This window comes from Hyla sarda, unplaced genomic scaffold, assembly GCF_029499605.1.
Source record: "Hyla sarda isolate aHylSar1 unplaced genomic scaffold, aHylSar1.hap1 scaffold_766, whole genome shotgun sequence".
NCBI lineage: Eukaryota > Metazoa > Chordata > Amphibia > Anura > Hylidae > Hyla > Hyla sarda.
This window is the reverse complement of record NW_026610789.1, coordinates 129,142-152,491: the sequence shown is the minus strand read 5'-3', so window position 1 is coordinate 152,491 and position 23,350 is coordinate 129,142. Positions and strand designations below refer to the sequence as shown.

Below are 23,350 nucleotides of genomic sequence, written 5' to 3'. Positions count from 1 at the left end.
TAGCTAAAAAGATGTTTGAAAAAGTCAAAAAGTTTTTGGAGGATGCGGGCATCGATCCCGCTACCTCTCGCATGCTAAGCGAGCGCTCTACCATTTGAGCTAATCCCCCATGTCTGACCCACGCATTTAGCCACGCAATCCACTGATCAATCTCTGTAACTGTTTGAAACTTTTTTTTTTTTTTTTTTTTTAAGTGTCAAAATATTTTTGACATTAGAAGACTAAGACTGGGATGTTTACAGAGCTTCGCGTGGCTTAATACTTAGGACAAGAAAGTTGTTATGTAGCAGATGAGGCTCTAGAGCCATGGGACCCTTTTGGGAGGAGCATTGTAATGGGAGGAGCATTGTAATGTAAGGAGCTGAAAGGGTGCTTCTAGCTGCAAAATTTTTTACCATGAAAGAGCAAGCATAGGAGACAGGTGACAAAACCTTGAAAGAAATGCGTTGGCCGGGAATCGAACCCGGGTCAACTGCTTGGAAAGCAGCTATGCTTACCACTATACCACCAACGCTTCTTTGACAGCTGTGATGTCGGTGATGTCGGTGACGTCTGTGATTCGCATGGCTTAGACTGACTACTTCTGCTATCATGAAGAGCAAAATTCGTTCACAAAGACCTTAAAACACCTCCAAAGAAGAGGAACAATGCGTTGGCCTAGAAACGAACTTGCCTCAATTACAATGGTGGAAACAGTAAAATTGATTGCTTAGCAGAGGATGGTTTCGATCCATCGACCTCTGGGTTATGGGCCCAGCACGCTTCCGCTGCGCCACTCTGCTTCTGTCTGTAAAGGAGATGAGAAGCATAACTACCCTCTGGTTCCTGTCAAGCTGCTAGCGGGAAGGCGGTCTCTGCCGTTTCAGCAAGTTTAGCTTAAAAGCCGATTGTTATGGGCTGAAGTCCACCTGGAGACCAGCATTTGGGTTTTCGCTTGTGCCTAGTCACGAGCATGCAGCACCGTTGTCTCTGTGGCGCAATCGGTTAGCGCGTTCGGCTGTTAACCGAAAGGTTGGTGGTTCAAGCCCACCCAGGGACGAGGTCCCCTTTTTGATTTGGTTGCACGTCACAGCTAAAGGTGGTTCTTTGGCGAGCCTTAGATGTGCTCTCAACTGAAAGCTTGGTCTCTGTGCCTGTTTTAAAGTCCCAATGTTGACGGGAGACCTCTCTGGAAAGGGTGTTTCTAGTGTTAAGAGCAGGGGTCAGCGGAAGTGTGTGTTTTTCAGCATCTTGAAACATCCCAAATGAAAACATACCCCCCAAAAAAATGTCCTTCGAGCCGGAATCGAACCAGCGACCTAAGGATTGCCGATTGTTCTACTACAGTCCTCCGCTCTACCAGCTGAGCTATCGAAGGATTGGCAAAGCCGGGTGTGTGCAACTCTTTGGCTTGGCTAAGAGTGCCATGAGCATTAGCTAAAAAGATGTTTGAAAAAGTCAAAAAGTTTTTGGAGGATGCGGGCATCGATCCCGCTACCTCTCGCATGCTAAGCGAGCGCTCTACCATTTGAGCTAATCCCCCATGTCTGACCCACGCATTTAGCCACGCAATCCACTGATCAATCTCTGTAACTGTTTGAAACTTTTTTTTTTTTTTTTTAAGTGTCAAAATATTTTTGACATTAGAAGACTAAGACTGGGATGTTTACAGAGCTTCGCGTGGCTTAATACTTAGGACAAGAAAGTTGTTATGTAGCAGATGAGACTCTAGAGCCATGGGACCCTTTTGGGAGGAGCATTGTAATGGGAGGAGCATTGTAATGTAAGGAGCTGAAAGGGTGCTTCTAGCTGCAAAATTTTTTACCATGAAAGAGCAAGCATAGGAGACAGGTGACAAAACCTTGAAAGAAATGCGTTGGCCGGGAATCGAACGCGGGTCAACTGCTTGGAAGGCAGCTATGCTTACCACTATACCACCAACGCTTCTTTGACAGCTGTGATGTCGGTGATGTCGGTGACGTCTGTGATTCGCATGGCTTAGACTGACTACTTCTGCTATCATGAAGAGCAAAATTCGTTCACAAAGACCTTAAAACACCTCCAAAGAAGAGGAACAATGCGTTGGCCTAGAAACGAACTTGCCTCAATTACAATGGTGGAAACAGTAAAATTGATTGCTTAGCAGAGGATGGTTTCGATCCATCGACCTCTGGGTTATGGGCCCAGCACGCTTCCGCTGCGCCACTCTGCTTCTGTCTGTAAAGGAGATGAGAAGCATAACTACCCTCTGGTTCCTGTCAAGCTGCTAGTGGGAAGGCGGTCTCTGCCGTTTCAGCAAGTTTAGCTTAAAAGCCGATTGTTATGGGCTGAAGTCCACCTGGAGACCAGCATTTGGGTTTTCGCTTGTGCCTAGTCACGAGCATGCAGCACCGTTGTCTCTGTGGCGCAATCGGTTAGCGCGTTCGGCTGTTAACCGAAAGGTTGGTGGTTCAAGCCCACCCAGGGACGAGGTCCCCTTTTTGATTTGGTTGCACGTCACAGCTAAAGGTGGTTCTTTGGCGAGCCTTAGATGTGCTCTCAACTGAAAGCTTGGTCTCTGTGCCTGTTTTAAAGTCCCAATGTTGACGGGAGACCTCTCTGGAAAGGGTGTTTCTAGTGTTAAGAGTAGGGGTCAGCGGAAGTGTGTGTGTTTCAGCAGCTTGAAACATCCCAAATGAAAACATACCCCCCAAAAAAATGTCCTTCGAGCCGGAATCGAACCAGCGACCTAAGGATTGCCAATTGTTCTACTACAGTCCTCCGCTCTACCAGCTGAGCTATCGAAGGATTGGCAAAGCTGGGTGTGTGCAACTCTTTGGCTTGGCTAAGAGTGCCATGAGCATTAGCTAAAAAGATGTTTGAAAAAGTCAAAAAGTTTTTGGAGGATGCGGGCATCGATCCCGCTACCTCTCGCATGCTAAGCGAGCGCTCTACCATTTGAGCTAATCCCCCATGTTCTACTACAGTCCTCCGCTCTACCAGCTGAGCTATCGAAGGATTGGCAAAGCCGGGTGTGTGCAACTCTTTGGCTTGGCTAAGAGTGCCATGAGCATTAGCTAAAAAGATGTTTGAAAAAGTCAAAAAGTTTTTGGAGGATGCGGGCATCGATCCCGCTACCTCTCGCATGCTAAGCGAGCGCTCTACCATTTGAGCTAATCCCCCATGTCTGACCCACGCATTTAGCCACGCAATCCACTGATCAATCTCTGTAACTGTTTGAAACTTTTTTTTTTTTTTTTTTTTTTTTTTTTAAGTGTCAAAATATTTTTGACATTAGAAGACTAAGACTGGGATGTTTACAGAGCTTCGCGTGGCTTAATACTTAGGACAAGAAAGTTGTTATGTAGCAGATGAGGCTCTAGAGCCATGGGACCCTTTTGGGAGGAGCATTGTAATGGGAGGAGCATTGTAATGTAAGGAGCTGAAAGGGTGCTTCTAGCTGCAAAATTTTTTACCATGAAAGAGCAAGCATAGGAGACAGGTGACAAAACCTTGAAAGAAATGCGTTGGCCGGGAATCGAACCCGGGTCAACTGCTTGGAAGGCAGCTATGCTTACCACTATACCACCAACGCTTCTTTGACAGCTGTGATGTCGGTGATGTCGGTGACGTCTGTGATTCGCATGGCTTAGACTGACTACTTCTGCTATCATGAAGAGCAAAATTCGTTCACAAAGACCTTAAAACACCTCCAAAGAAGAGGAACAATGCGTTGGCCTAGAAACGAACTTGCCTCAATTACAATGGTGGAAACAGTAAAATTGATTGCTTAGCAGAGGATGGTTTCGATCCATCGACCTCTGGGTTATGGGCCCAGCACGCTTCCGCTGCGCCACTCTGCTTCTGTCTGTAAAGGAGATGAGAAGCATAACTACCCTCTGGTTCCTGTCAAGCTGCTAGCGGGAAGGCGGTCTCTGCCGTTTCAGCAAGTTTAGCTTAAAAGCCGATTGTTATGGGCTGAAGTCCACCTGGAGACCAGCATTTGGGTTTTCGCTTGTGCCTAGTCACGAGCATGCAGCACCGTTGTCTCTGTGGCGCAATCGGTTAGCGCGTTCGGCTGTTAACCGAAAGGTTGGTGGTTCAGGCCCACCCAGGGACGAGGTCCCCTTTTTGATTTGGTTGCACGTCACAGCTAAAGGTGGTTCTTTGGCGAGCCTTAGATGTGCTCTCAACTGAAAGCTTGGTCTCTGTGCCTGTTTTAAAGTCCCAATGTTGACGGGAGACCTCTCTGGAAAGGGTGTTTCTAGTGTTAAGAGCAGGGGTCAGCGGAAGTGTGTGTTTTTCAGCATCTTGAAACATCCCAAATGAAAACATACCCCCCAAAAAAATGTCCTTCGAGCCGGAATCGAACCAGCGACCTAAGGATTGCCGATTGTTCTACTACAGTCCTCCGCTCTACCAGCTGAGCTATCGAAGGATTGGCAAAGCCGGGTGTGTGCAACTCTTTGGCTTGGCTAAGAGTGCCATGAGCATTAGCTAAAAAGATGTTTGAAAAAGTCAAAAAGTTTTTGGAGGATGCGGGCATCGATCCCGCTACCTCTCGCATGCTAAGCGAGCGCTCTACCATTTGAGCTAATCCCCCATGTCTGACCCACGCATTTAGCCACGCAATCCACTGATCAATCTCTGTAACTGTTTGAAACTTTTTTTTTTTTTTTTTTTTTTTTTTTTAAGTGTCAAAATATTTTTGACATTAGAAGACTAAGACTGGGATGTTTACAGAGCTTCGCGTGGCTTAATACTTAGGACAAGAAAGTTGTTATGTAGCAGATGAGGCTCTAGAGCCATGGGACCCTTTTGGGAGGAGCATTGTAATGGGAGGAGCATTGTAATGTAAGGAGCTGAAAGGGTGCTTCTAGCTGCAAAATTTTTTACCATGAAAGAGCAAGCATAGGAGACAGGTGACAAAACCTTGAAAGAAATGCGTTGGCCGGGAATCGAACCCGGGTCAACTGCTTGGAAAGCAGCTATGCTTACCACTATACCACCAACGCTTCTTTGACAGCTGTGATGTCGGTGATGTCGGTGACGTCTGTGATTCGCATGGCTTAGACTGACTACTTCTGCTATCATGAAGAGCAAAATTCGTTCACAAAGACCTTAAAACACCTCCAAAGAAGAGGAACAATGCGTTGGCCTAGAAACGAACTTGCCTCAATTACAATGGTGGAAACAGTAAAATTGATTGCTTAGCAGAGGATGGTTTCGATCCATCGACCTCTGGGTTATGGGCCCAGCACGCTTCCGCTGCGCCACTCTGCTTCTGTCTGTAAAGGAGATGAGAAGCATAACTACCCTCTGGTTCCTGTCAAGCTGCTAGCGGGAAGGCGGTCTCTGCCGTTTCAGCAAGTTTAGCTTAAAAGCCGATTGTTATGGGCTGAAGTCCACCTGGAGACCAGCATTTGGGTTTTCGCTTGTGCCTAGTCACGAGCATGCAGCACCGTTGTCTCTGTGGCGCAATCGGTTAGCGCGTTCGGCTGTTAACCGAAAGGTTGGTGGTTCAAGCCCACCCAGGGACGAGGTCCCCTTTTTGATTTGGTTGCACGTCACAGCTAAAGGTGGTTCTTTGGCGAGCCTTAGATGTGCTCTCAACTGAAAGCTTGGTCTCTGTGCCTGTTTTAAAGTCCCAATGTTGACGGGAGACCTCTCTGGAAAGGGTGTTTCTAGTGTTAAGAGCAGGGGTCAGCGGAAGTGTGTGTTTTTCAGCATCTTGAAACATCCCAAATGAAAACATACCCCCCAAAAAAATGTCCTTCGAGCCGGAATCGAACCAGCGACCTAAGGATTGCCGATTGTTCTACTACAGTCCTCCGCTCTACCAGCTGAGCTATCGAAGGATTGGCAAAGCCGGGTGTGTGCAACTCTTTGGCTTGGCTAAGAGTGCCATGAGCATTAGCTAAAAAGATGTTTGAAAAAGTCAAAAAGTTTTTGGAGGATGCGGGCATCGATCCCGCTACCTCTCGCATGCTAAGCGAGCGCTCTACCATTTGAGCTAATCCCCCATGTCTGACCCACGCATTTAGCCACGCAATCCACTGATCAATCTCTGTAACTGTTTGAAACTTTTTTTTTTTTTTTTTTTTTTTTTTTTAAGTGTCAAAATATTTTTGACATTAGAAGACTAAGACTGGGATGTTTACAGAGCTTCGCGTGGCTTAATACTTAGGACAAGAAAGTTGTTATGTAGCAGATGAGGCTCTAGAGCCATGGGACCCTTTTGGGAGGAGCATTGTAATGGGAGGAGCATTGTAATGTAAGGAGCTGAAAGGGTGCTTCTAGCTGCAAAATTTTTTACCATGAAAGAGCAAGCATAGGAGACAGGTGACAAAACCTTGAAAGAAATGCGTTGGCCGGGAATCGAACCCGGGTCAACTGCTTGGAAAGCAGCTATGCTTACCACTATACCACCAACGCTTCTTTGACAGCTGTGATGTCGGTGATGTCGGTGACGTCTGTGATTCGCATGGCTTAGACTGACTACTTCTGCTATCATGAAGAGCAAAATTCGTTCACAAAGACCTTAAAACACCTCCAAAGAAGAGGAACAATGCGTTGGCCTAGAAACGAACTTGCCTCAATTACAATGGTGGAAACAGTAAAATTGATTGCTTAGCAGAGGATGGTTTCGATCCATCGACCTCTGGGTTATGGGCCCAGCACGCTTCCGCTGCGCCACTCTGCTTCTGTCTGTAAAGGAGATGAGAAGCATAACTACCCTCTGGTTCCTGTCAAGCTGCTAGCGGGAAGGCGGTCTCTGCCGTTTCAGCAAGTTTAGCTTAAAAGCCGATTGTTATGGGCTGAAGTCCACCTGGAGACCAGCATTTGGGTTTTCGCTTGTGCCTAGTCACGAGCATGCAGCACCGTTGTCTCTGTGGCGCAATCGGTTAGCGCGTTCGGCTGTTAACCGAAAGGTTGGTGGTTCAAGCCCACCCAGGGACGAGGTCCCCTTTTTGATTTGGTTGCACGTCACAGCTAAAGGTGGTTCTTTGGCGAGCCTTAGATGTGCTCTCAACTGAAAGCTTGGTCTCTGTGCCTGTTTTAAAGTCCCAATGTTGACGGGAGACCTCTCTGGAAAGGGTGTTTCTAGTGTTAAGAGCAGGGGTCAGCGGAAGTGTGTGTTTTTCAGCATCTTGAAACATCCCAAATGAAAACATACCCCCCAAAAAAATGTCCTTCGAGCCGGAATCGAACCAGCGACCTAAGGATTGCCGATTGTTCTACTACAGTCCTCCGCTCTACCAGCTGAGCTATCGTAGGATTGGCAAAGCCGGATGTGTGCAACTCTTTGGCTTGGCTAAGAGTGCCATGAGCATTAGCTAAAAAGATGTTTGAAAAAGTCAAAAAGTTTTTGGAGGATGCGGGCATCGATCCCGCTACCTTTTTTTTTAAGTGTCAAAATATTTTTGACATTAGAAGACTAAGACTGGGATGTTTACAGAGCTTCGCGTGGCTTAATACTTAGGACAAGAAAGTTGTTATGTAGCAGATGAGGCTCTAGAGCCATGGGACCCTTTTGGGAGGAGCATTGTAATGGGAGGAGCATTGTAATGTAAGGAGCTGAAAGGGTGCTTCTAGCTGCAAAATTTTTTACCATGAAAGAGCAAGCATAGGAGACAGGTGACAAAACCTTGAAAGAAATGCGTTGGCCGGGAATCGAACCCGGGTCAACTGCTTGGAAAGCAGCTATGCTTACCACTATACCACCAACGCTTCTTTGACAGCTGTGATGTCGGTGATGTCGGTGACGTCTGTGATTCGCATGGCTTAGACTGACTACTTCTGCTATCATGAAGAGCAAAATTCGTTCACAAAGACCTTAAAACACCTCCAAAGAAGAGGAACAATGCGTTGGCCTAGAAACGAACTTGCCTCAATTACAATGGTGGAAACAGTAAAATTGATTGCTTAGCAGAGGATGGTTTCGATCCATCGACCTCTGGGTTATGGGCCCAGCACGCTTCCGCTGCGCCACTCTGCTTCTGTCTGTAAAGGAGATGAGAAGCATAACTACCCTCTGGTTCCTGTCAAGCTGCTAGCGGGAAGGCGGTCTCTGCCGTTTCAGCAAGTTTAGCTTAAAAGCCGATTGTTATGGGCTGAAGTCCACCTGGAGACCAGCATTTGGGTTTTCGCTTGTGCCTAGTCACGAGCATGCAGCACCGTTGTCTCTGTGGCGCAATCGGTTAGCGCGTTCGGCTGTTAACCGAAAGGTTGGTGGTTCAAGCCCACCCAGGGACGAGGTCCCCTTTTTGATTTGGTTGCACGTCACAGCTAAAGGTGGTTCTTTGGCGAGCCTTAGATGTGCTCTCAACTGAAAGCTTGGTCTCTGTGCCTGTTTTAAAGTCCCAATGTTGACGGGAGACCTCTCTGGAAAGGGTGTTTCTAGTGTTAAGAGCAGGGGTCAGCGGAAGTGTGTGTTTTTCAGCATCTTGAAACATCCCAAATGAAAACATACCCCCCAAAAAAATGTCCTTCGAGCCGGAATCGAACCAGCGACCTAAGGATTGCCGATTGTTCTACTACAGTCCTCCGCTCTACCAGCTGAGCTATCGAAGGATTGGCAAAGCCGGGTGTGTGCAACTCTTTGGCTTGGCTAAGAGTGCCATGAGCATTAGCTAAAAAGATGTTTGAAAAAGTCAAAAAGTTTTTGGAGGATGCGGGCATCGATCCCGCTACCTCTCGCATGCTAAGCGAGCGCTCTACCATTTGAGCTAATCCCCCATGTCTGACCCACGCATTTAGCCACGCAATCCACTGATCAATCTCTGTAACTGTTTGAAACTTTTTTTTTTTTTTTTTTTTTTTAAGTGTCAAAATATTTTTGACATTAGAAGACTAAGACTGGGATGTTTACAGAGCTTCGCGTGGCTTAATACTTAGGACAAGAAAGTTGTTATGTAGCAGATGAGGCTCTAGAGCCATGGGACCCTTTTGGGAGGAGCATTGTAATGGGAGGAGCATTGTAATGTAAGGAGCTGAAAGGGTGCTTCTAGCTGCAAAATTTTTTACCATGAAAGAGCAAGCATAGGAGACAGGTGACAAAACCTTGAAAGAAATGCGTTGGCCGGGAATCGAACCCGGGTCAACTGCTTGGAAAGCAGCTATGCTTACCACTATACCACCAACGCTTCTTTGACAGCTGTGATGTCGGTGATGTCGGTGACGTCTGTGATTCGCATGGCTTAGACTGACTACTTCTGCTATCATGAAGAGCAAAATTCGTTCACAAAGACCTTAAAACACCTCCAAAGAAGAGGAACAATGCGTTGGCCTAGAAACGAACTTGCCTCAATTACAATGGTGGAAACAGTAAAATTGATTGCTTAGCAGAGGATGGTTTCGATCCATCGACCTCTGGGTTATGGGCCCAGCACGCTTCCGCTGCGCCACTCTGCTTCTGTCTGTAAAGGAGATGAGAAGCATAACTACCCTCTGGTTCCTGTCAAGCTGCTAGCGGGAAGGCGGTCTCTGCCGTTTCAGCAAGTTTAGCTTAAAAGCCGATTGTTATGGGCTGAAGTCCACCTGGAGACCAGCATTTGGGTTTTCGCTTGTGCCTAGTCACGAGCATGCAGCACCGTTGTCTCTGTGGCGCAATCGGTTAGCGCGTTCGGCTGTTAACCGAAAGGTTGGTGGTTCAAGCCCACCCAGGGACGAGGTCCCCTTTTTGATTTGGTTGCACGTCACAGCTAAAGGTGGTTCTTTGGCGAGCCTTAGATGTGCTCTCAACTGAAAGCTTGGTCTCTGTGCCTGTTTTAAAGTCCCAATGTTGACGGGAGACCTCTCTGGAAAGGGTGTTTCTAGTGTTAAGAGCAGGGGTCAGCGGAAGTGTGTGTTTTTCAGCATCTTGAAACATCCCAAATGAAAACATACCCCCCAAAAAAATGTCCTTCGAGCCGGAATCGAACCAGCGACCTAAGGATTGCCGATTGTTCTACTACAGTCCTCCGCTCTACCAGCTGAGCTATCGAAGGATTGGCAAAGCCGGGTGTGTGCAACTCTTTGGCTTGGCTAAGAGTGCCATGAGCATTAGCTAAAAAGATGTTTGAAAAAGTCAAAAAGTTTTTGGAGGATGCGGGCATCGATCCCGCTACCTCTCGCATGCTAAGCGAGCGCTCTACCATTTGAGCTAATCCCCCATGTCTGACCCACGCATTTAGCCACGCAATCCACTGATCAATCTCTGTAACTGTTTGAAACTTTTTTTTTTTTTTTTTTTTTTTTTTTTTAAGTGTCAAAATATTTTTGACATTAGAAGACTAAGACTGGGATGTTTACAGAGCTTCGCGTGGCTTAATACTTAGGACAAGAAAGTTGTTATGTAGCAGATGAGGCTCTAGAGCCATGGGACCCTTTTGGGAGGAGCATTGTAATGGGAGGAGCATTGTAATGTAAGGAGCTGAAAGGGTGCTTCTAGCTGCAAAATTTTTTACCATGAAAGAGCAAGCATAGGAGACAGGTGACAAAACCTTGAAAGAAATGCGTTGGCCGGGAATCGAACCCGGGTCAACTGCTTGGAAAGCAGCTATGCTTACCACTATACCACCAACGCTTCTTTGACAGCTGTGATGTCGGTGATGTCGGTGACGTCTGTGATTCGCATGGCTTAGACTGACTACTTCTGCTATCATGAAGAGCAAAATTCGTTCACAAAGACCTTAAAACACCTCCAAAGAAGAGGAACAATGCGTTGGCCTAGAAACGAACTTGCCTCAATTACAATGGTGGAAACAGTAAAATTGATTGCTTAGCAGAGGATGGTTTCGATCCATCGACCTCTGGGTTATGGGCCCAGCACGCTTCCGCTGCGCCACTCTGCTTCTGTCTGTAAAGGAGATGAGAAGCATAACTACCCTCTGGTTCCTGTCAAGCTGCTAGCGGGAAGGCGGTCTCTGCCGTTTCAGCAAGTTTAGCTTAAAAGCCGATTGTTATGGGCTGAAGTCCACCTGGAGACCAGCATTTGGGTTTTCGCTTGTGCCTAGTCACGAGCATGCAGCACCGTTGTCTCTGTGGCGCAATCGGTTAGCGCGTTCGGCTGTTAACCGAAAGGTTGGTGGTTCAAGCCCACCCAGGGACGAGGTCCCCTTTTTGATTTGGTTGCACGTCACAGCTAAAGGTGGTTCTTTGGCGAGCCTTAGATGTGCTCTCAACTGAAAGCTTGGTCTCTGTGCCTGTTTTAAAGTCCCAATGTTGACGGGAGACCTCTCTGGAAAGGGTGTTTCTAGTGTTAAGAGCAGGGGTCAGCGGAAGTGTGTGTTTTTCAGCATCTTGAAACATCCCAAATGAAAACATACCCCCCAAAAAAATGTCCTTCGAGCCGGAATCGAACCAGCGACCTAAGGATTGCCGATTGTTCTACTACAGTCCTCCGCTCTACCAGCTGAGCTATCGAAGGATTGGCAAAGCCGGGTGTGTGCAACTCTTTGGCTTGGCTAAGAGTGCCATGAGCATTAGCTAAAAAGATGTTTGAAAAAGTCAAAAAGTTTTTGGAGGATGCGGGTATCGATCCCGCTACCTCTCGCATGCTAAGCGAGCGCTCTACCATTTGAGCTAATCCCCCATGTCTGACCCACGCATTTAGCCACGCAATCCACTGATCAATCTCTGTAACTGTTTGAAACTTTTTTTTTTTTTTTTTTTTTTTAAGTGTCAAAATATTTTTGACATTAGAAGACTAAGACTGGGATGTTTACAGAGCTTCGCGTGGCTTAATACTTAGGACAAGAAAGTTGTTATGTAGCAGATGAGGCTCTAGAGCCATGGGACCCTTTTGGGAGGAGCATTGTAATGGGAGGAGCATTGTAATGTAAGGAGCTGAAAGGGTGCTTCTAGCTGCAAAATTTTTTACCATGAAAGAGCAAGCATAGGAGACAGGTGACAAAACCTTGAAAGAAATGCGTTGGCCGGGAATCGAACCCGGGTCAACTGCTTGGAAAGCAGCTATGCTTACCACTATACCACCAACGCTTCTTTGACAGCTGTGATGTCGGTGATGTCGGTGACGTCTGTGATTCGCATGGCTTAGACTGACTACTTCTGCTATCATGAAGAGCAAAATTCGTTCACAAGGACCTTAAAACACCTCCAAAGAAGAGGAACAATGCGTTGGCCTAGAAACGAACTTGCCTCAATTACAATGGTGGAAACAGTAAAATTGATTGCTTAGCAGAGGATGGTTTCGATCCATCGACCTCTGGGTTATGGGCCCAGCACGCTTCCGCTGCGCCACTCTGCTTCTGTCTGTAAAGGAGATGAGAAGCATAACTACCCTCTGGTTCCTGTCAAGCTGCTAGCGGGAAGGCGGTCTCTGCCGTTTCAGCAAGTTTAGCTTAAAAGCCGATTGTTATGGGCTGAAGTCCACCTGGAGACCAGCATTTGGGTTTTCGCTTGTGCCTAGTCACGAGCATGCAGCACCGTTGTCTCTGTGGCGCAATCGGTTAGCGCGTTCGGCTGTTAACCGAAAGGTTGGTGGTTCAAGCCCACCCAGGGACGAGGTCCCCTTTTTGATTTGGTTGCACGTCACAGCTAAAGGTGGTTCTTTGGCGAGCCTTAGATGTGCTCTCAACTGAAAGCTTGGTCTCTGTGCCTGTTTTAAAGTCCCAATGTTGACGGGAGACCTCTCTGGAAAGGGTGTTTCTAGTGTTAAGAGCAGGGGTCAGCGGAAGTGTGTGTTTTTCAGCATCTTGAAACATCCCAAATGAAAACATACCCCCCAAAAAAATGTCCTTCGAGCCGGAATCGAACCAGCGACCTAAGGATTGCCGATTGTTCTACTACAGTCCTCCGCTCTACCAGCTGAGCTATCGAAGGATTGGCAAAGCCGGGTGTGTGCAACTCTTTGGCTTGGCTAAGAGTGCCATGAGCATTAGCTAAAAAGATGTTTGAAAAAGTCAAAAAGTTTTTGGAGGATGCGGGCATCGATCCCGCTACCTCTCGCATGCTAAGCGAGCGCTCTACCATTTGAGCTAATCCCCCATGTCTGACCCACGCATTTAGCCACGCAATCCACTGATCAATCTCTGTAACTGTTTGAAACTTTTTTTTTTTTTTTTTTTTTTTTTTTAAGTGTCAAAATATTTTTGACATTAGAAGACTAAGACTGGGATGTTTACAGAGCTTCGCGTGGCTTAATACTTAGGACAAGAAAGTTGTTATGTAGCAGATGAGGCTCTAGAGCCATGGGACCCTTTTGGGAGGAGCATTGTAATGGGAGGAGCATTGTAATGTAAGGAGCTGAAAGGGTGCTTCTAGCTGCAAAATTTTTTACCATGAAAGAGCAAGCATAGGAGACAGGTGACAAAACCTTGAAAGAAATGCGTTGGCCGGGAATCGAACCCGGGTCAACTGCTTGGAAAGCAGCTATGCTTACCACTATACCACCAACGCTTCTTTGACAGCTGTGATGTCGGTGATGTCGGTGACGTCTGTGATTCGCATGGCTTAGACTGACTACTTCTGCTATCATGAAGAGCAAAATTCGTTCACAAAGACCTTAAAACACCTCCAAAGAAGAGGAACAATGCGTTGGCCTAGAAACGAACTTGCCTCAATTACAATGGTGGAAACAGTAAAATTGATTGCTTAGCAGAGGATGGTTTCGATCCATCGACCTCTGGGTTATGGGCCCAGCACGCTTCCGCTGCGCCACTCTGCTTCTGTCTGTAAAGGAGATGAGAAGCATAACTACCCTCTGGTTCCTGTCAAGCTGCTAGCGGGAAGGCGGTCTCTGCCGTTTCAGCAAGTTTAGCTTAAAAGCCGATTGTTATGGGCTGAAGTCCACCTGGAGACCAGCATTTGGGTTTTCGCTTGTGCCTAGTCACGAGCATGCAGCACCGTTGTCTCTGTGGCGCAATCGGTTAGCGCGTTCGGCTGTTAACCGAAAGGTTGGTGGTTCAAGCCCACCCAGGGACGAGGTCCCCTTTTTGATTTGGTTGCACGTCACAGCTAAAGGTGGTTCTTTGGCGAGCCTTAGATGTGCTCTCAACTGAAAGCTTGGTCTCTGTGCCTGTTTTAAAGTCCCAATGTTGACGGGAGACCTCTCTGGAAAGGGTGTTTCTAGTGTTAAGAGCAGGGGTCAGCGGAAGTGTGTGTTTTTCAGCATCTTGAAACATCCCAAATGAAAACATACCCCCCAAAAAAATGTCCTTCGAGCCGGAATCGAACCAGCGACCTAAGGATTGCCGATTGTTCTACTACAGTCCTCCGCTCTACCAGCTGAGCTATCGTAGGATTGGCAAAGCCGGATGTGTGCAACTCTTTGGCTTGGCTAAGAGTGCCATGAGCATTAGCTAAAAAGATGTTTGAAAAAGTCAAAAAGTTTTTGGAGGATGCGGGCATCGATCCCGCTACCTCTCGCATGCTAAGCGAGCGCTCTACCATTTGAGCTAATCCCCCATGTCTGACCCACGCATTTAGCCACGCAATCCACTGATCAATCTCTGTAACTGTTTGAAACTTTTTTTTTTTTTTTTTTTTTTAAGTGTCAAAATATTTTTGACATTAGAAGACTAAGACTGGGATGTTTACAGAGCTTCGCGTGGCTTAATACTTAGGACAAGAAAGTTGTTATGTAGCAGATGAGGCTCTAGAGCCATGGGACCCTTTTGGGAGGAGCATTGTAATGGGAGGAGCATTGTAATGTAAGGAGCTGAAAGGGTGCTTCTAGCTGCAAAATTTTTTACCATGAAAGAGCAAGCATAGGAGACAGGTGACAAAACCTTGAAAGAAATGCGTTGGCCGGGAATCGAACCCGGGTCAACTGCTTGGAAAGCAGCTATGCTTACCACTATACCACCAACGCTTCTTTGACAGCTGTGATGTCGGTGATGTCGGTGACGTCTGTGATTCGCATGGCTTAGACTGACTACTTCTGCTATCATGAAGAGCAAAATTCGTTCACAAAGACCTTAAAACACCTCCAAAGAAGAGGAACAATGCGTTGGCCTAGAAACGAACTTGCCTCAATTACAATGGTGGAAACAGTAAAATTGATTGCTTAGCAGAGGATGGTTTCGATCCATCGACCTCTGGGTTATGGGCCCAGCACGCTTCCGCTGCGCCACTCTGCTTCTGTTTGTAAAGGAGATGAGAAGCATAACTACCCTCTGGTTCCTGTCAAGCTGCTAGCGGGAAGGCGGTCTCTGCCGTTTCAGCAAGTTTAGCTTAAAAGCCGATTGTTATGGGCTGAAGTCCACCTGGAGACCAGCATTTGGGTTTTCGCTTGTGCCTAGTCACGAGCATGCAGCACCGTTGTCTCTGTGGCGCAATCGGTTAGCGCGTTCGGCTGTTAACCGAAAGGTTGGTGGTTCAAGCCCACCCAGGGACGAGGTCCCCTTTTTGATTTGGTTGCACGTCACAGCTAAAGGTGGTTCTTTGGCGAGCCTTAGATGTGCTCTCAACTGAAAGCTTGGTCTCTGTGCCTGTTTTAAAGTCCCAATGTTGACGGGAGACCTCTCTGGAAAGGGTGTTTCTAGTGTTAAGAGCAGGGGTCAGCGGAAGTGTGTGTTTTTCAGCATCTTGAAACATCCCAAATGAAAACATACCCCCCAAAAAAATGTCCTTCGAGCCGGAATCGAACCAGCGACCTAAGGATTGCCGATTGTTCTACTACAGTCCTCCGCTCTACCAGCTGAGCTATCGAAGGATTGGCAAAGCCGGGTGTGTGCAACTCTTTGGCTTGGCTAAGAGTGCCATGAGCATTAGCTAAAAAGATGTTTGAAAAAGTCAAAAAGTTTTTGGAGGATGCGGGCATCGATCCCGCTACCTCTCGCATGCTAAGCGAGCGCTCTACCATTTGAGCTAATCCCCCATGTCTGACCCACGCATTTAGCCACGCAATCCACTGATCAATCTCTGTAACTGTTTGAAACTTTTTTTTTTTTTTTTTTTTTTAAGTGTCAAAATATTTTTGACATTAGAAGACTAAGACTGGGATGTTTACAGAGCTTCGCGTGGCTTAATACTTAGGACAAGAAAGTTGTTATGTAGCAGATGAGGCTCTAGAGCCATGGGACCCTTTTGGGAGGAGCATTGTAATGGGAGGAGCATTGTAATGTAAGGAGCTGAAAGGGTGCTTCTAGCTGCAAAATTTTTTACCATGAAAGAGCAAGCATAGGAGACAGGTGACAAAACCTTGAAAGAAATGCGTTGGCCGGGAATCGAACCCGGGTCAACTGCTTGGAAAGCAGCTATGCTTACCACTATACCACCAACGCTTCTTTGACAGCTGTGATGTCGGTGATGTCGGTGACGTCTGTGATTCGCATGGCTTAGACTGACTACTTCTGCTATCATGAAGAGCAAAATTCGTTCACAAAGACCTTAAAACACCTCCAAAGAAGAGGAACAATGCGTTGGCCTAGAAACGAACTTGCCTCAATTACAATGGTGGAAACAGTAAAATTGATTGCTTAGCAGAGGATGGTTTCGATCCATCGACCTCTGGGTTATGGGCCCAGCACGCTTCCGCTGCGCCACTCTGCTTCTGATTGTAAAGGAGATGAGAAGCATAACTACCCTCTGGTTCCTGTCAAGCTGCTAGCGGGAAGGCGGTCTCTGCCGTTTCAGCAAGTTTAGCTTAAAAGCCGATTGTTATGGGCTGAAGTCCACCTGGAGACCAGCATTTGGGTTTTCGCTTGTGCCTAGTCACGAGCATGCAGCACCGTTGTCTCTGTGGCGCAATCGGTTAGCGCGTTCGGCTGTTAACCGAAAGGTTGGTGGTTCAAGCCCACCCAGGGACGAGGTCCCCTTTTTGATTTGGTTGCACGTCACAGCTAAAGGTGGTTCTTTGGCGAGCCTTAGATGTGCTCTCAACTGAAAGCTTGGTCTCTGTGCCTGTTTTAAAGTCCCAATGTTGACGGGAGACCTCTCTGGAAAGGGTGTTTCTAGTGTTAAGAGCAGGGGTCAGCGGAAGTGTGTGTTTTTCAGCATCTTGAAACATCCCAAATGAAAACATACCCCCCAAAAAAATGTCCTTCAAGCCGGAATCGAACCAGCGACCTAAGGATTGCCGATTGTTCTACTACAGTCCTCCGCTCTACCAGCTGAGCTATCGAAGGATTGGCAAAGCCGGGTGTGTGCAACTCTTTGGCTTGGCTAAGAGTGCCATGAGCATTAGCTAAAAAGATGTTTGAAAAAGTCAAAAAGTTTTTGGAGGATGCGGGCATCGATCCCGCTACCTCTCGCATGCTAAGCGAGCGCTCTACCATTTGAGCTAATCCCCCATGTCTGACCCACGCATTTAGCCACGCAATCCACTGATCAATCTCTGTAACTGTTTGAAACTTTTTTTTTTTTTTTTTTTTTTTTTTTAAGTGTCAAAATATTTTTGACATTAGAAGACTAAGACTGGGATGTTTACAGAGCTTCGCGTGGCTTAATACTTAGGACAAGAAAGTTGTTATGTAGCAGATGAGGCTCTAGAGCCATGGGACCCTTTTGGGAGGAGCATTGTAATGGGAGGAGCATTGTAATGTAAGGAGCTGAAAGGGTGCTTCTAGCTGCAAAATTTTTTACCATGAAAGAGCAAGCATAGGAGACAGGTGACAAAACCTTGAAAGAAATGCGTTGGCCGGGAATCGAACCCGGGTCAACTGCTTGGAAAGCAGCTATGCTTACCACTATACCACCAACGCTTCTTTGACAGCTGTGATGTCGGTGATGTCGGTGACGTCTGTGATTCGCATGGCTTAGACTGACTACTTCTGCTATCATGAAGAGCAAAATTCGTTCACAAAGACCTTAAAACACCTCCAAAGAAGAGGAACAATGCGTTGGCCTAGAAACGAACTTGCCTCAATTACAATGGTGGAAACAGTAAAATTGATTGCTTAGCAGAGGATGGTTTCGATCCATCGACCTCTGGGTTATGGGCCCAGCACGCTTCCGCTGCGCCACTCTGCTTCTGTCTGTAAAGGAGATGAGAAGCATAACTACCCTCTGGTTCCTGTCAAGCTGCTAGCGGGAAGGCGGTCTCTGCCGTTTCAGCAAGTTTAGCTTAAAAGCCGTTTGTTATGGGCTGAAGTCCACCTGGAGACCAGCATTTGGGTTTTCGCTTGTGCCTAGTCACGAGCATGCAGCACCGTTGTCTCTGTGGCGCAATCGGTTAGCGCGCTCGGCTGTTAACCGAAAGGTTGGTGGTTCAAGCCCACCCAGGGACGAGGTCCCCTTTTTGATTTGGTTGCACGTCACAGCTAAAGGTGGTTCTTTGGCGAGCCTTAGATGTGCTCTCAACTGAAAGCTTGGTCTCTGTGCCTGTTTTAAAGTCCCAATGTTGACGGGAGACCTCTCTGGAAAGGGTGTTTCTAGTGTTAAGAGCAGGGGTCAGCGGAAGTGTGTGTTTTTCAGCATCTTGAAACATCCCAAATGAAAACATACCCCCCAAAAAAATGTCCTTCGAGCCGGAATCGAACCAGCGACCTAAGGATTGCCGATTGTTCTACTACAGTCCTCCGCTCTACCAGCTGAGCTATCGTAGGATTGGCAAAGCCGGATGTGTGCAACTCTTTGGCTTGGCTAAGAGTGCCATGAGCATTAGCTAAAAAGATGTTTGAAAAAGTCAAAAAGTTTTTGGAGGATGCGGGCATCGATCCCGCTACCTCTCGCATGCTAAGCGAGCGCTCTACCATTTGAGCTAATCCCCCATGTCTGACCCACGCATTTAGCCACGCAATCCACTGATCAATCTCTGTAACTGTTTGAAACTTTTTTTTTTTATTTTTTTTTTTTAAGTGTCAAAATATTTTTGACATTAGAAGACTAAGACTGGGATGTTTACAGAGCTTCGCGTGGCTTAATACTTAGGACAAGAAAGTTGTTATGTAGCAGATGAGGCTCTAGAGCCATGGGACCCTTTTGGGAGGAGCATTGTAATGGGAGGAGCATTGTAATGTAAGGAGCTGAAAGGGTGCTTCTAGCTGCAAAATTTTTTACCATGAAAGAGCAAGCATAGGAGACAGGTGACAAAACCTTGAAAGAAATGCGTTGGCCGGGAATCGAACCCGGGTCAACTGCTTGGAAAGCAGCTATGCTTACCACTATACCACCAACGCTTCTTTGACAGCTGTGATGTCGGTGATGTCGGTGACGTCTGTGATTCGCATGGCTTAGACTGACTACTTCTGCTATCATGAAGAGCAAAATTCGTTCACAAAGACCTTAAAACACCTCCAAAGAAGAGGAACAATGCGTTGGCCTAGAAACGAACTTGCCTCAATTACAATGGTGGAAACAGTAAAATTGATTGCTTAGCAGAGGATGGTTTCGATCCATCGACCTCTGGGTTATGGGCCCAGCACGCTTCCGCTGCGCCACTCTGCTTCTGTCTGTAAAGGAGATGAGAAGCATAACTACCCTCTGGTTCCTGTCAAGCTGCTAGCGGGAAGGCGGTCTCTGCCGTTTCAGCAAGTTTAGCTTAAAAGCCGTTTGTTATGGGCTGAAGTCCACCTGGAGACCAGCATTTGGGTTTTCGCTTGTGCCTAGTCACGAGCATGCAGCACCGTTGTCTCTGTGGCGCAATCGGTTAGCGCGTTCGGCTGTTAACCGAAAGGTTGGTGGTTCAAGCCCACCCAGGGACGAGGTCCCCTTTTTGATTTGGTTGCACGTCACAGCTAAAGGTGGTTCTTTGGCGAGCCTTAGATGTGCTCTCAACTGAAAGCTTGGTCTCTGTGCCTGTTTTAAAGTCCCAATGTTGACGGGAGACCTCTCTGGAAAGGGTGTTTCTAGTGTTAAGAGCAGGGGTCAGCGGAAGTGTGTGTTTTTCAGCATCTTGAAACATCCCAAATGAAAACATACCCCCCAAAAAAATGTCCTTCGAGCCGGAATCGAACCAGCGACCTAAGGATTGCCGATTGTTCTACTACAGTCCTCCGCTCTACCAGCTGAGCTATCGTAGGATTGGCAAAGCCGGATGTGTGCAACTCTTTGGCTTGGCTAAGAGTGCCATGAGCATTAGCTAAAAAGATGTTTGAAAAAGTCAAAAAGTTTTTGGAGGATGCGGGCATCGATCCCGCTACCTCTCGCATGCTAAGCGAGCGCTCTACCATTTGAGCTAATCCCCCATGTCTGACCCACGCATTTAGCCACGCAATCCACTGATCAATCTCTGTAACTGTTTGAAACTTTTATTTTTTATTTTTTTTTTTTAAGTGTCAAAATATTTTTGACATTAGAAGACTAAGACTGGGATGTTTACAGAGCTTCGCGTGGCTTAATACTTAGGACAAGAAAGTTGTTATGTAGCAGATGAGGCTCTAGAGCCATGGGACCCTTTTGGGAGGAGCATTGTAATGGGAGGAGCATTGTAATGTAAGGAGCTGAAAGGGTGCTTCTAGCTGCAAAATTTTTTACCATGAAAGAGCAAGCATAGGAGACAGGTGACAAAACCTTGAAAGAAATGCGTTGGCCGGGAATCGAACCCGGGTCAACTGCTTGGAAAGCAGCTATGCTTACCACTATACCACCAACGCTTCTTTGACAGCTGTGATGTCGGTGATGTCGGTGACGTCTGTGATTCGCATGGCTTAGACTGACTACTTCTGCTATCATGAAGAGCAAAATTCGTTCACAAAGACCTTAAAACACCTCCAAAGAAGAGGAACAATGCGTTGGCCTAGAAACGAACTTGCCTCAATTACAATGGTGGAAACAGTAAAATTGATTGCTTAGCAGAGGATGGTTTCGATCCATCGACCTCTGGGTTATGGGCCCAGCACGCTTCCGCTGCGCCACTCTGCTTCTGTTTGTAAAGGAGATGAGAAGCATAACTACCCTCTGGTTCCTGTCAAGCTGCTAGCGGGAAGGCGGTCTCTGCCGTTTCAGCAAGTTTAGCTTAAAAGCCGATTGTTATGGGCTGAAGTCCACCTGGAGACCAGCATTTGGGTTTTCGCTTGTGCCTAGTCACGAGCATGCAGCACCGTTGTCTCTGTGGCGCAATCGGTTAGCGCGTTCGGCTGTTAACCGAAAGGTTGGTGGTTCAAGCCCACCCAGGGACGAGGTCCCCTTTTTGATTTGGTTGCACGTCACAGCTAAAGGTGGTTCTTTGGCGAGCCTTAGATGTGCTCTCAACTGAAAGCTTGGTCTCTGTGCCTGTTTTAAAGTCCCAATGTTGACGGGAGACCTCTCTGGAAAGGGTGTTTCTAGTGTTAAGAGCAGGGGTCAGCGGAAGTGTGTGTTTTTCAGCATCTTGAAACATCCCAAATGAAAACATACCCCCCAAAAAAATGTCCTTCGAGCCGGAATCGAACCAGCGACCTAAGGATTGCCGATTGTTCTACTACAGTCCTCCGCTCTACCAGCTGAGCTATCGTAGGATTGGCAAAGCCGGATGTGTGCAACTCTTTGGCTTGGCTAAGAGTGCCATGAGCATTAGCTAAAAAGATGTTTGAAAAAGTCAAAAAGTTTTTGGAGGATGCGGGCATCGATCCCGCTACCTCTCGCATGCTAAGCGAGCGCTCTACCATTTGAGCTAATCCCCCATGTCTGACCCACGCATTTAGCCACGCAATCCACTGATCAATCTCTGTAACTGTTTGAAACTTTTTTTTTTTTTTTTTTTTTTTTTTTAAGTGTCAAAATATTTTTGACATTAGAAGACTAAGACTGGGATGTTTACAGAGCTTCGCGTGGCTTAATACTTAGGACAAGAAAGTTGTTATGTAGCAGATGAGGCTCTAGAGCCATGGGACCCTTTTGGGAGGAGCATTGTAATGGGAGGAGCATTGTAATGTAAGGAGCTGAAAGGGTGCTTCTAGCTGCAAAATTTTTTACCATGAAAGAGCAAGCATAGGAGACAGGTGACAAAACCTTGAAAGAAATGCGTTGGCCGGGAATCGAACCCGGGTCAACTGCTTGGAAAGCAGCTATGCTTACCACTATACCACCAACGCTTCTTTGACAGCTGTGATGTCGGTGATGTCGGTGACGTCTGTGATTCGCATGGCTTAGACTGACTACTTCTGCTATCATGAAGAGCAAAATTCGTTCACAAAGACCTTAAAACACCTCCAAAGAAGAGGAACAATGCGTTGGCCTAGAAACGAACTTGCCTCAATTACAATGGTGGAAACAGTAAAATTGATTGCTTAGCAGAGGATGGTTTCGATCCATCGACCTCTGGGTTATGGGCCCAGCACGCTTCCGCTGCGCCACTCTGCTTCTGTTTGTAAAGGAGATGAGAAGCATAACTACCCTCTGGTTCCTGTCAAGCTGCTAGCGGGAAGGCGGTCTCTGCCGTTTCAGCAAGTTTAGCTTAAAAGCCGATTGTTATGGGCTGAAGTCCACCTGGAGACCAGCATTTGGGTTTTCGCTTGTGCCTAGTCACGAGCATGCAGCACCGTTGTCTCTGTGGCGCAATCGGTTAGCGCGTTCGGCTGTTAACCGAAAGGTTGGTGGTTCAAGCCCACCCAGGGACGAGGTCCCCTTTTTGATTTGGTTGCACGTCACAGCTAAAGGTGGTTCTTTGGCGAGCCTTAGATGTGCTCTCAACTGAAAGCTTGGTCTCTGTGCCTGTTTTAAAGTCCCAATGTTGACGGGAGACCTCTCTGGAAAGGGTGTTTCTAGTGTTAAGAGCAGGGGTCAGCGGAAGTGTGTGTTTTTCAGCATCTTGAAACATCCCAAATGAAAACATACCCCCCAAAAAAATGTCCTTCGAGCCGGAATCGAACCAGCGACCTAAGGATTGCCGATTGTTCTACTACAGTCCTCCGCTCTACCAGCTGAGCTATCGAAGGATTGGCAAAGCCGGGTGTGTGCAACTCTTTGGCTTGGCTAAGAGTGCCATGAGCATTAGCTAAAAAGATGTTTGAAAAAGTCAAAAAGTTTTTGGAGGATGCGGGCATCGATCCCGCTACCTCTCGCATGCTAAGCGAGCGCTCTACCATTTGAGCTAATCCCCCATGTCTGACCCACGCATTTAGCCACGCAATCCACTGATCAATCTCTGTAACTGTTTGAAACTTTTTTTTTTTTTTTTTTTAAGTGTCAAAATATTTTTGACATTAGAAGACTAAGACTGGGATGTTTACAGAGCTTCGCGTGGCTTAATACTTAGGACAAGAAAGTTGTTATGTAGCAGATGAGGCTCTAGAGCCATGGGACCCTTTTGGGAGGAGCATTGTAATGGGAGGAGCATTGTAATGTAAGGAGCTGAAAGGGTGCTTCTAGCTGCAAAATTTTTTACCATGAAAGAGCAAGCATAGGAGACAGGTGACAAAACCTTGAAAGAAATGCGTTGGCCGGGAATCGAACCCGGGTCAACTGCTTGGAAAGCAGCTATGCTTACCACTATACCACCAACGCTTCTTTGACAGCTGTGATGTCGTTGATGTCGGTGACGTCTGTGATTCGCATGGCTTAGACTGACTACTTCTGCTATCATGAA

The 23,350-nt window shown here is 46.9% G+C and overlaps 58 non-coding genes across 58 annotated transcripts; 14 read left to right on the top strand and 44 right to left on the bottom strand.

The window, feature by feature from the left end:
* Positions 1-36: 36 nt before the first annotated feature.
* TRNAA-AGC (transfer RNA alanine (anticodon AGC)) lies at positions 37-109 on the bottom strand. The gene has a single exon. It is a non-coding gene; the product is annotated as a tRNA-Ala (tRNA).
* A 333-nt stretch (positions 110-442) lies between these two features.
* Positions 443-514, bottom strand: TRNAG-UCC (transfer RNA glycine (anticodon UCC)). The gene has a single exon. It is a non-coding gene; the product is annotated as a tRNA-Gly (tRNA).
* A 451-nt stretch (positions 515-965) lies between these two features.
* On the top strand, positions 966-1,039 carry TRNAN-GUU (transfer RNA asparagine (anticodon GUU)). Its single transcript has one exon. It is a non-coding gene; the product is annotated as a tRNA-Asn (tRNA).
* Positions 1,040-1,270: 231 nt separating this feature from the next.
* TRNAY-GUA (transfer RNA tyrosine (anticodon GUA)) lies at positions 1,271-1,357 on the bottom strand. The gene is given in 2 exon segments: positions 1,271-1,306; positions 1,321-1,357. It is a non-coding gene; the product is annotated as a tRNA-Tyr (tRNA).
* Positions 1,358-1,449: 92 nt separating this feature from the next.
* Positions 1,450-1,522, bottom strand: TRNAA-AGC (transfer RNA alanine (anticodon AGC)). The gene has a single exon. It is a non-coding gene; the product is annotated as a tRNA-Ala (tRNA).
* Positions 1,523-2,374: 852 nt separating this feature from the next.
* On the top strand, positions 2,375-2,448 carry TRNAN-GUU (transfer RNA asparagine (anticodon GUU)). Its single transcript has one exon. It is a non-coding gene; the product is annotated as a tRNA-Asn (tRNA).
* A 231-nt stretch (positions 2,449-2,679) lies between these two features.
* On the bottom strand, positions 2,680-2,766 carry TRNAY-GUA (transfer RNA tyrosine (anticodon GUA)). The gene is given in 2 exon segments: positions 2,680-2,715; positions 2,730-2,766. It is a non-coding gene; the product is annotated as a tRNA-Tyr (tRNA).
* Positions 2,767-2,858: 92 nt separating this feature from the next.
* Positions 2,859-2,931, bottom strand: TRNAA-AGC (transfer RNA alanine (anticodon AGC)). The gene has a single exon. It is a non-coding gene; the product is annotated as a tRNA-Ala (tRNA).
* A 137-nt stretch (positions 2,932-3,068) lies between these two features.
* On the bottom strand, positions 3,069-3,141 carry TRNAA-AGC (transfer RNA alanine (anticodon AGC)). The gene has a single exon. It is a non-coding gene; the product is annotated as a tRNA-Ala (tRNA).
* Positions 3,142-3,481: 340 nt separating this feature from the next.
* TRNAG-UCC (transfer RNA glycine (anticodon UCC)) lies at positions 3,482-3,553 on the bottom strand. The gene has a single exon. It is a non-coding gene; the product is annotated as a tRNA-Gly (tRNA).
* A 756-nt stretch (positions 3,554-4,309) lies between these two features.
* TRNAY-GUA (transfer RNA tyrosine (anticodon GUA)) lies at positions 4,310-4,396 on the bottom strand. Its single transcript is given in 2 exon segments — positions 4,310-4,345; positions 4,360-4,396. It is a non-coding gene; the product is annotated as a tRNA-Tyr (tRNA).
* A 92-nt stretch (positions 4,397-4,488) lies between these two features.
* Positions 4,489-4,561, bottom strand: TRNAA-AGC (transfer RNA alanine (anticodon AGC)). Its single transcript has one exon. It is a non-coding gene; the product is annotated as a tRNA-Ala (tRNA).
* Positions 4,562-4,901: 340 nt separating this feature from the next.
* Positions 4,902-4,973, bottom strand: TRNAG-UCC (transfer RNA glycine (anticodon UCC)). The gene has a single exon. It is a non-coding gene; the product is annotated as a tRNA-Gly (tRNA).
* Positions 4,974-5,424: 451 nt separating this feature from the next.
* TRNAN-GUU (transfer RNA asparagine (anticodon GUU)) lies at positions 5,425-5,498 on the top strand. The gene has a single exon. It is a non-coding gene; the product is annotated as a tRNA-Asn (tRNA).
* A 231-nt stretch (positions 5,499-5,729) lies between these two features.
* Positions 5,730-5,816, bottom strand: TRNAY-GUA (transfer RNA tyrosine (anticodon GUA)). Its single transcript is given in 2 exon segments — positions 5,730-5,765; positions 5,780-5,816. It is a non-coding gene; the product is annotated as a tRNA-Tyr (tRNA).
* A 92-nt stretch (positions 5,817-5,908) lies between these two features.
* On the bottom strand, positions 5,909-5,981 carry TRNAA-AGC (transfer RNA alanine (anticodon AGC)). Its single transcript has one exon. It is a non-coding gene; the product is annotated as a tRNA-Ala (tRNA).
* Positions 5,982-6,321: 340 nt separating this feature from the next.
* TRNAG-UCC (transfer RNA glycine (anticodon UCC)) lies at positions 6,322-6,393 on the bottom strand. The gene has a single exon. It is a non-coding gene; the product is annotated as a tRNA-Gly (tRNA).
* Positions 6,394-6,844: 451 nt separating this feature from the next.
* On the top strand, positions 6,845-6,918 carry TRNAN-GUU (transfer RNA asparagine (anticodon GUU)). The gene has a single exon. It is a non-coding gene; the product is annotated as a tRNA-Asn (tRNA).
* Positions 6,919-7,617: 699 nt separating this feature from the next.
* On the bottom strand, positions 7,618-7,689 carry TRNAG-UCC (transfer RNA glycine (anticodon UCC)). Its single transcript has one exon. It is a non-coding gene; the product is annotated as a tRNA-Gly (tRNA).
* Positions 7,690-8,140: 451 nt separating this feature from the next.
* TRNAN-GUU (transfer RNA asparagine (anticodon GUU)) lies at positions 8,141-8,214 on the top strand. The gene has a single exon. It is a non-coding gene; the product is annotated as a tRNA-Asn (tRNA).
* A 231-nt stretch (positions 8,215-8,445) lies between these two features.
* On the bottom strand, positions 8,446-8,532 carry TRNAY-GUA (transfer RNA tyrosine (anticodon GUA)). The gene is given in 2 exon segments: positions 8,446-8,481; positions 8,496-8,532. It is a non-coding gene; the product is annotated as a tRNA-Tyr (tRNA).
* A 92-nt stretch (positions 8,533-8,624) lies between these two features.
* TRNAA-AGC (transfer RNA alanine (anticodon AGC)) lies at positions 8,625-8,697 on the bottom strand. The gene has a single exon. It is a non-coding gene; the product is annotated as a tRNA-Ala (tRNA).
* A 335-nt stretch (positions 8,698-9,032) lies between these two features.
* Positions 9,033-9,104, bottom strand: TRNAG-UCC (transfer RNA glycine (anticodon UCC)). Its single transcript has one exon. It is a non-coding gene; the product is annotated as a tRNA-Gly (tRNA).
* A 451-nt stretch (positions 9,105-9,555) lies between these two features.
* Positions 9,556-9,629, top strand: TRNAN-GUU (transfer RNA asparagine (anticodon GUU)). Its single transcript has one exon. It is a non-coding gene; the product is annotated as a tRNA-Asn (tRNA).
* Positions 9,630-9,860: 231 nt separating this feature from the next.
* Positions 9,861-9,947, bottom strand: TRNAY-GUA (transfer RNA tyrosine (anticodon GUA)). Its single transcript is given in 2 exon segments — positions 9,861-9,896; positions 9,911-9,947. It is a non-coding gene; the product is annotated as a tRNA-Tyr (tRNA).
* A 92-nt stretch (positions 9,948-10,039) lies between these two features.
* On the bottom strand, positions 10,040-10,112 carry TRNAA-AGC (transfer RNA alanine (anticodon AGC)). Its single transcript has one exon. It is a non-coding gene; the product is annotated as a tRNA-Ala (tRNA).
* Positions 10,113-10,453: 341 nt separating this feature from the next.
* On the bottom strand, positions 10,454-10,525 carry TRNAG-UCC (transfer RNA glycine (anticodon UCC)). Its single transcript has one exon. It is a non-coding gene; the product is annotated as a tRNA-Gly (tRNA).
* A 451-nt stretch (positions 10,526-10,976) lies between these two features.
* Positions 10,977-11,050, top strand: TRNAN-GUU (transfer RNA asparagine (anticodon GUU)). Its single transcript has one exon. It is a non-coding gene; the product is annotated as a tRNA-Asn (tRNA).
* Positions 11,051-11,281: 231 nt separating this feature from the next.
* On the bottom strand, positions 11,282-11,368 carry TRNAY-GUA (transfer RNA tyrosine (anticodon GUA)). Its single transcript is given in 2 exon segments — positions 11,282-11,317; positions 11,332-11,368. It is a non-coding gene; the product is annotated as a tRNA-Tyr (tRNA).
* Positions 11,369-11,460: 92 nt separating this feature from the next.
* Positions 11,461-11,533, bottom strand: TRNAA-AGC (transfer RNA alanine (anticodon AGC)). The gene has a single exon. It is a non-coding gene; the product is annotated as a tRNA-Ala (tRNA).
* A 335-nt stretch (positions 11,534-11,868) lies between these two features.
* Positions 11,869-11,940, bottom strand: TRNAG-UCC (transfer RNA glycine (anticodon UCC)). The gene has a single exon. It is a non-coding gene; the product is annotated as a tRNA-Gly (tRNA).
* A 451-nt stretch (positions 11,941-12,391) lies between these two features.
* On the top strand, positions 12,392-12,465 carry TRNAN-GUU (transfer RNA asparagine (anticodon GUU)). The gene has a single exon. It is a non-coding gene; the product is annotated as a tRNA-Asn (tRNA).
* A 231-nt stretch (positions 12,466-12,696) lies between these two features.
* On the bottom strand, positions 12,697-12,783 carry TRNAY-GUA (transfer RNA tyrosine (anticodon GUA)). The gene is given in 2 exon segments: positions 12,697-12,732; positions 12,747-12,783. It is a non-coding gene; the product is annotated as a tRNA-Tyr (tRNA).
* Positions 12,784-12,875: 92 nt separating this feature from the next.
* TRNAA-AGC (transfer RNA alanine (anticodon AGC)) lies at positions 12,876-12,948 on the bottom strand. Its single transcript has one exon. It is a non-coding gene; the product is annotated as a tRNA-Ala (tRNA).
* Positions 12,949-13,287: 339 nt separating this feature from the next.
* On the bottom strand, positions 13,288-13,359 carry TRNAG-UCC (transfer RNA glycine (anticodon UCC)). The gene has a single exon. It is a non-coding gene; the product is annotated as a tRNA-Gly (tRNA).
* Positions 13,360-13,810: 451 nt separating this feature from the next.
* On the top strand, positions 13,811-13,884 carry TRNAN-GUU (transfer RNA asparagine (anticodon GUU)). The gene has a single exon. It is a non-coding gene; the product is annotated as a tRNA-Asn (tRNA).
* A 410-nt stretch (positions 13,885-14,294) lies between these two features.
* Positions 14,295-14,367, bottom strand: TRNAA-AGC (transfer RNA alanine (anticodon AGC)). Its single transcript has one exon. It is a non-coding gene; the product is annotated as a tRNA-Ala (tRNA).
* A 334-nt stretch (positions 14,368-14,701) lies between these two features.
* Positions 14,702-14,773, bottom strand: TRNAG-UCC (transfer RNA glycine (anticodon UCC)). The gene has a single exon. It is a non-coding gene; the product is annotated as a tRNA-Gly (tRNA).
* A 451-nt stretch (positions 14,774-15,224) lies between these two features.
* On the top strand, positions 15,225-15,298 carry TRNAN-GUU (transfer RNA asparagine (anticodon GUU)). Its single transcript has one exon. It is a non-coding gene; the product is annotated as a tRNA-Asn (tRNA).
* A 231-nt stretch (positions 15,299-15,529) lies between these two features.
* Positions 15,530-15,616, bottom strand: TRNAY-GUA (transfer RNA tyrosine (anticodon GUA)). Its single transcript is given in 2 exon segments — positions 15,530-15,565; positions 15,580-15,616. It is a non-coding gene; the product is annotated as a tRNA-Tyr (tRNA).
* Positions 15,617-15,708: 92 nt separating this feature from the next.
* On the bottom strand, positions 15,709-15,781 carry TRNAA-AGC (transfer RNA alanine (anticodon AGC)). The gene has a single exon. It is a non-coding gene; the product is annotated as a tRNA-Ala (tRNA).
* Positions 15,782-16,115: 334 nt separating this feature from the next.
* Positions 16,116-16,187, bottom strand: TRNAG-UCC (transfer RNA glycine (anticodon UCC)). Its single transcript has one exon. It is a non-coding gene; the product is annotated as a tRNA-Gly (tRNA).
* Positions 16,188-16,638: 451 nt separating this feature from the next.
* Positions 16,639-16,712, top strand: TRNAN-GUU (transfer RNA asparagine (anticodon GUU)). Its single transcript has one exon. It is a non-coding gene; the product is annotated as a tRNA-Asn (tRNA).
* Positions 16,713-16,943: 231 nt separating this feature from the next.
* Positions 16,944-17,030, bottom strand: TRNAY-GUA (transfer RNA tyrosine (anticodon GUA)). Its single transcript is given in 2 exon segments — positions 16,944-16,979; positions 16,994-17,030. It is a non-coding gene; the product is annotated as a tRNA-Tyr (tRNA).
* A 92-nt stretch (positions 17,031-17,122) lies between these two features.
* TRNAA-AGC (transfer RNA alanine (anticodon AGC)) lies at positions 17,123-17,195 on the bottom strand. Its single transcript has one exon. It is a non-coding gene; the product is annotated as a tRNA-Ala (tRNA).
* A 339-nt stretch (positions 17,196-17,534) lies between these two features.
* TRNAG-UCC (transfer RNA glycine (anticodon UCC)) lies at positions 17,535-17,606 on the bottom strand. Its single transcript has one exon. It is a non-coding gene; the product is annotated as a tRNA-Gly (tRNA).
* A 935-nt stretch (positions 17,607-18,541) lies between these two features.
* TRNAA-AGC (transfer RNA alanine (anticodon AGC)) lies at positions 18,542-18,614 on the bottom strand. The gene has a single exon. It is a non-coding gene; the product is annotated as a tRNA-Ala (tRNA).
* A 336-nt stretch (positions 18,615-18,950) lies between these two features.
* TRNAG-UCC (transfer RNA glycine (anticodon UCC)) lies at positions 18,951-19,022 on the bottom strand. Its single transcript has one exon. It is a non-coding gene; the product is annotated as a tRNA-Gly (tRNA).
* Positions 19,023-19,473: 451 nt separating this feature from the next.
* Positions 19,474-19,547, top strand: TRNAN-GUU (transfer RNA asparagine (anticodon GUU)). Its single transcript has one exon. It is a non-coding gene; the product is annotated as a tRNA-Asn (tRNA).
* A 410-nt stretch (positions 19,548-19,957) lies between these two features.
* On the bottom strand, positions 19,958-20,030 carry TRNAA-AGC (transfer RNA alanine (anticodon AGC)). The gene has a single exon. It is a non-coding gene; the product is annotated as a tRNA-Ala (tRNA).
* A 336-nt stretch (positions 20,031-20,366) lies between these two features.
* TRNAG-UCC (transfer RNA glycine (anticodon UCC)) lies at positions 20,367-20,438 on the bottom strand. The gene has a single exon. It is a non-coding gene; the product is annotated as a tRNA-Gly (tRNA).
* Positions 20,439-20,889: 451 nt separating this feature from the next.
* TRNAN-GUU (transfer RNA asparagine (anticodon GUU)) lies at positions 20,890-20,963 on the top strand. Its single transcript has one exon. It is a non-coding gene; the product is annotated as a tRNA-Asn (tRNA).
* Positions 20,964-21,373: 410 nt separating this feature from the next.
* On the bottom strand, positions 21,374-21,446 carry TRNAA-AGC (transfer RNA alanine (anticodon AGC)). Its single transcript has one exon. It is a non-coding gene; the product is annotated as a tRNA-Ala (tRNA).
* A 339-nt stretch (positions 21,447-21,785) lies between these two features.
* TRNAG-UCC (transfer RNA glycine (anticodon UCC)) lies at positions 21,786-21,857 on the bottom strand. The gene has a single exon. It is a non-coding gene; the product is annotated as a tRNA-Gly (tRNA).
* Positions 21,858-22,308: 451 nt separating this feature from the next.
* On the top strand, positions 22,309-22,382 carry TRNAN-GUU (transfer RNA asparagine (anticodon GUU)). The gene has a single exon. It is a non-coding gene; the product is annotated as a tRNA-Asn (tRNA).
* Positions 22,383-22,613: 231 nt separating this feature from the next.
* TRNAY-GUA (transfer RNA tyrosine (anticodon GUA)) lies at positions 22,614-22,700 on the bottom strand. The gene is given in 2 exon segments: positions 22,614-22,649; positions 22,664-22,700. It is a non-coding gene; the product is annotated as a tRNA-Tyr (tRNA).
* Positions 22,701-22,792: 92 nt separating this feature from the next.
* Positions 22,793-22,865, bottom strand: TRNAA-AGC (transfer RNA alanine (anticodon AGC)). The gene has a single exon. It is a non-coding gene; the product is annotated as a tRNA-Ala (tRNA).
* Positions 22,866-23,196: 331 nt separating this feature from the next.
* On the bottom strand, positions 23,197-23,268 carry TRNAG-UCC (transfer RNA glycine (anticodon UCC)). The gene has a single exon. It is a non-coding gene; the product is annotated as a tRNA-Gly (tRNA).
* Positions 23,269-23,350: the final 82 nt, after the last annotated feature.